Raw genomic sequence first — 6,000 nt, forward strand, 5'->3', positions numbered from 1 at the left:
TGAGCAGGTAGAACTGTTTTGGTTGTTTCCTATTTTACTGAATGGATCATCTCATAAGCCAAGAAAGTGGCAGACACACAGAAGTAGTAAGAAGTTTTAGGTTGTTTGACAGCTATAGCTTTGCTTTGAAAAACAAATAAAATATGTACATACCATACCACCAAAACAGAAAACATCCAATGAGGTGACTATCCCCAGGAGAGCAAAAGGGACTTGCAAGCTCTAACCCACAGAGGCAGAGGATGGGCCTTTGTCTCATTCAGCAATCAATCACCCACGAGGTTTGGGAACCGGTTCACACTTGAACACACATGGACAGGTGAAGACAGCAGGTGCCTCAGCCTGCAGTGATCCCGAAATCTCAGGAGCCTGAAGTGGGTGCAGGCACTTCTGCACTGGCTCAGCAGCATTTATGAACTCTGATGCATTTATCTGCTGCTTTGAGGCACATGCTGGAGCACAGACATGTCCTACACAGGCAAATGGATCGCTGGATCTGAGAACCACAAGGCAGGAGTCTTCATGCTGAACACATCTTCATTCCCTAAACATGATCTAAGGGATTTATACTCAAATTTTACATATCCAGAATGCAGCCCTACTTTTAACTAAATACTTACTGACTTTCAGAAAGGCATTTCAGTCTTAGCCTCTAGTGCTGGGCAGGGCAGCAACTATGCTTTAAAAAAAAAAAAATAAAAAAAAAATCTGTCTTTCCAAGTTGTCAGACAAGGAGAGTAGGCTGATATCTCTACTCTGCACAGATCAAATTTGGAGTGCGTGACTGCTTCCTATACAGCGGATTATGCCATGCAGCATTTAGGCCATTAATACACACAGTTCCACCCTGACTGCCAGCAAAGCATTTCCACACGCTGGATACACCCCAAGAGTTTGTGGAACTCCACGGTGACAAAAAATTTCTACAAGACTGCTTTGGTTAAGAAGATTTATCCATCTCACTTGGTGGAGCAGCATAACGCTGGTTGTTTTCCAGCAGCAAGATCAGCTAAAGCAACCTTCACCTCCAGCTGGTCATATCCATTCCCAAATTGTCCTTCCTAATTGCACTGCTACAATTTTATGTTCGGTGGCACTGTGGACTGGTTCAGGAGCTGGCTAGTTGTTTTTCATCCAGATGTGACAAACCTTTCATGCAAAGCACATCTGCAGGTGGAGTTATATTGGTACAACCAAGGTAGCCACAAGCAGAAGGAAACCATTTCAGTTTTGCCATCAAGACAAATGTCCATGAAACTGTAGCATTAGTATTGTTTCTGCACATAAAAATGCAGCTGTGGTGATCTGGAGCTTCCTGGTCCACTGAGGAAGACAGAGAAATGCTGACAGAAGGTAACCAACATCCTTCTGCAAGAGCAATGATTGCTCAGCATGTCTGGGTTTCCCAGCACTCTTAAGACGACAGCTTTCATGACTTCTGATGGAAGAGACTTTAACTAAAAAGAGGGGGGTGGGGGAGAAGGAAAGACATGGCAACTTTTTAGTAACTGACCTTGAGATACCCACATCAGGCACATACAACAGCCAGGACAAAAGCAATTCCTTCCTCCTGTCTGAAACATGAGCTTGATCAAGCAGGTGTCCTAAACAGGCTTAACTTACATTTATTAACTCTAAATTCCATTATCTCCCTTACTCCAACTGGAAACCAGAGCTGGGCCAGAGTGTTTACATGACTCTGAAATGCAGTTGGGTGCAGTAACTGCTCTGAGTGTTTGGGATGAGGCAATACATATCCCTTTCCTTCTCAGGGAAAAAGGAAAACTCCACCATCATCGTTAGTGGTCCCTTCCCAGGCTCCACAGGGCATCCTGGTTATTTTTCCAGGCTCTCAGGAAAGATCTGCTACAGGGCTTGAACCATCAGTTCAGCGAGAGCCAGAAAGCTCTCAGTGCTCTGCTTCTTGCCTCACCTAGACATCTCCTCCAGTGCAACGGACTCCAGCACTGCACACTGGCCTGACAACAGGAAACATCTGGCCAGATGTTGAAAGCCATGGCCAAAGATGCTCAGGGCGGACCCACTTCAGTCAAAGTGATTCAAGTCGATTTTAATCGTATGTAAGACTCAGCAAGCAGGAAATCTTGTTTGAAGTCACTGATTTTAATCTGGGTTTATATTTGTTTCTAAGAGAGGGTGAGTCTCAGCCTTGCAGGAATTGAGACGTGGGGTTTTTTTGCATCTGAACACAGCTCAATGCAATGGTTTTTTTCCTCGGCTATAAAAGAGGAAAGTTATGTGTATTTAAGTAATTCTACAGCTGATACAAATCAGAAATCTGAATGCATGCAGGGTGTTTTCTATTTGGTAGGCTATTTTTACTTCATGTTGCTATTCTACACCCCCTTGAACATTCATACAAATGCAATTAAAAGATAGAAGTAAAATACTGCCTTTATGTGCTAAATCAAACTAGCAAACATGAAGTTGAAAGGTTTTTAGGATGCAGAAAAGCACCCGAGACAAAAAACCAACCCACAACAACACAAACCACTTCTTATTCAGCTACTGAACTGAGCCAACTGTTGAAATGAATAAGCAGCCTGAGACCAATAGACTTTTCTGGGGATGAAGTCAAAGCTTCAGAGAAGTTGCAGTCTCAGGGAAGTCTTTCTTACTGCGCTAGTTCAGTTTGTAATTTGACTGTGGTGGAGGGGGAGAGGAAATCAGTCTTCTACATATTGGGAAGATTAATTACTTTTCACAAAAAGCCTGAAGAACACCTCAACATGAGCAATGCTGGCTGCTTGCATTCTGCAAGCAGCTCTTTTACATATCACTCTGCTGTGCTTTACTCTTCAGAATGTCAACGGATGCTCACAGCTCTAATATTTTTATTTTACAGCAAAGAAAGGGCTTAAATCAGACCTGATGATCTTAAGGGTCTTTGCCAACCCAAATTATTTGATGAAATATTTACTTACCCACATGAATAAACTCTAAGCAAAAATCTTGTGCTAAAAGTTCCCTTGAACATTCCAGAAATTTCACCTGAGGAAGGCACACGTGAACTGGTGATGAGTGCAGTATCCTACAGCTCATATAGGGAAGAAACACCAGCAATACTCTAGCCAGCTTAAATCTGAAGTTGCTCAGGAGCAAGGACAAGGTTAATCAGTGAAACTAGAGTTAAGGTAAGTGTTTTCAAATAATAAAGTAGAAATATGTTAAAGTACAGTTCCAAGAAAGAGAATTATCTCGTTCGAGTGACCAGTGTCAGCTGAAGTGCATAGCTACTTCAGTGGTGGTAAGTGAAGGTTTAGTGGCTGTATGGGAAGGAGCCAACGTTGTTTAGCATCATTCCCTGTGGCAAAGACAGCGAGAAATAACACAGACACAATCAGATCAGGCATTGAATAGTGGCTGCACTGGAGAGGAGTAAGCAATGCAAGAAACCCTCGCAGGTAGTGAGCTTTCCAGTACAACCAAGACACTGGGAGCACATTAAGTTCCCAGATAAGCACATCTCCTCTCACAGCCCTCTGCAAGGAAGACAGGCAGCCACTGTGCTGTCCTGTACACTTCCTGCCAAACCTTTGTTCTGTAAGGGACAGAGGTGCCCCTCCAGCAGGAGTCACAAAGTAGGGTAGATGTACAGCATGAGTCATTTAACAGACAGAGCTTCTTGATTTAAAAGAGAACGCTCATTGTGAGTTATGAGAGCAAAATCAGCTTCACACAGACCTGCACAGGGTCTATGCCCTGTGCCTCTTGCATACTCCCAGAGTATTTCACTCACGGTTTGATTTCTCATTTCCTGGTAATCACAGACCAGTTTCTCTGGGCTGAAGCCAAAGCAGCACAAATTTTCTTGCTGGCACCAACTTACATACAGTATTTTATTAGGAAAAATATAATCTTTGTCATTCAAGGAGAACTTCCATCCTAGAAGCAGCTGTGAGATCAGGCCACTGCAGTGTGAGACTGATGAAGTGATTTACATCATAAGTTATCACTGAACCTTGCAGAAATTCACTTGATAGAGCTGTTAATGGCAGCTTTGGTCCAGACAGCCAAGACCAAGGAGGTGCTCTTTATCAAACAGAAGTCTGATGCCAGCACTAAGTCTCTCATCAGAAAGAGGCAGAAAAGAGCAGGTAGCTTTGCACCTTCTTGTGTTACATTAGGACAGAAAAAGCTCTTCAGAATCCTAATGCAAGCAACTAGGCACTCAATCAGGTCACTCTGCACCTTCCCATTCACAAATGGTTTTGGAAAAATGCGAGCAAAGAGGAGTCTTTACTTAACAAAACATGGATTGCTACTTTTCTCTTCTACAAGGCATCTTGGATGCACAGCATGGGGGTTCTCTGCTCCAAAGGTAACAGGCAGACAATTCAGTCGAGCTGCTTTTCTCCAGCAGTTCTGGATAGTGCCATGTCTTTCTCCTAATTTTCCTGGGTGGATAACTCCGAGTGGACTCAACCACATTCAGCAACTCTGGTTTAAAAGGAGGTAGGAAACCGAAGCATGAAGACTTTCTCTTGAAGTGTTCAGTGAGTGCCAGGTCCATCCCTCAGATAAACTTTATGCCAGCACTTATACTTTATCACTCACACAGGGGTCCACTCACCCATCTGCATAGAACTGCCAGGGCAGTCAGGAGAGAGTAGCAGGAAAGAAGTAGTCTCTCCAGGACCGACGTTAGCCACATCCCTTCCTGCCTCAGCAGAGCACAGAGGTCTGCAAGAACCCAGAATTCAGTTTCACCATCAAACTGTCTTCTACCACTGGACAGGAAGGTGGCTGGGAAGAACAAGTACTTGATGCTTTCGGCTTGGAAGAGCCTTAGTTTAATGTAGGGATTAGTCACCAAAAGGATGCTGAGCCAACAGGAGAGTCAGCTGCACTCTGAGCTTTACAGCTGCAAGCATCACTCTGGCTTATTCCACTTTGCCAGCAGAATTGGGAGATAAAGGCTCTTTTCTTTGCTGAACACTCAAGACAGCCTGAAGAGCCACAGTATCAGCAGAAAGCAAGCTCCATGTGGTCAATATTGCAAGATTTGTAGCAATACAGTCTGAAAGCAGGAACGAGGGCATTTTAGCTTGAACAGTCTGCTGCAGGCTCCATACAAGCAGGGATCTCATGAAGAGCCATCATCAAAGCAAGTGGCTTTCTACAGCACTAGCACAGTCTGATCTGTCTTGTAAGGGCATGGATTCATCTTCGAATTCCTACAAGGAGCAAGGTTTGAGGCCCGGAGCAGTACATTACTGCCAAAACAAAGCAATCACTTTATGTCTATCAGTAGCTGTGATGCAGCCGGGTTGAGCAGAACTAATCGGACCTCCATCAAAGGGAGGAACAATTTAGATTTAGAGCACTCTCTGCTACTACTTTCTTTTGCTAAATTTAGGTAAAATACTTACTGTTGGAATTTAAAACCTTCACCAAAAAGAAGGGCAAGTGGGGAGAACATCACCATTTAAAACTCTCAACATAGCTTGCATATTCAAGTACAGACTGTTCTGGCATGAGCTTGAGTGGTATCCTGTGTACAGAAGCTCAGTGGCCAAGTCCAGATGCAAACCATAAACCACAGCAAAGAGGAAAACTGCTGGTGAAGCCCAGCTCTTGCTTCTCTCTGTACAAGTGCATCCTTTCCTAGGGCTTGAAAGCTCCACTTCGCACTGGGCAAAAGCACAAACTTTGGGCAGGGGACAAATTCAAAAGATATTCTTGTCAGGAAAATAACTTTCCTTCTATTCTCACAGCGTTACTGCTTAACTGCATAATGCGGCAGTAGTGCTGTTCCGCATCAGTGATCTCCAGAAATACAATACGGAACACCACCTCAGCCTCTCTGCATACTAACAGAGCTAGAAATGGCTCCTCTCTTAACAAGCACTGCAGCACTGAGAGAGTTCTGTTGCAGTTTTTACCATAAGGTTTTAACTTCAAACATTTTTAAGTTTTTAGCATCTATCCTGCTGAGCGACTCTACCTTCAGGGACAGCACACCTTCTAAGGGGAACC

This window comes from Mesitornis unicolor, unplaced genomic scaffold (genome assembly GCF_000695765.1).
Source record: "Mesitornis unicolor isolate BGI_N332 unplaced genomic scaffold, ASM69576v1 scaffold21040, whole genome shotgun sequence".
Lineage (NCBI taxonomy): Eukaryota > Metazoa > Chordata > Aves > Mesitornithiformes > Mesitornithidae > Mesitornis > Mesitornis unicolor.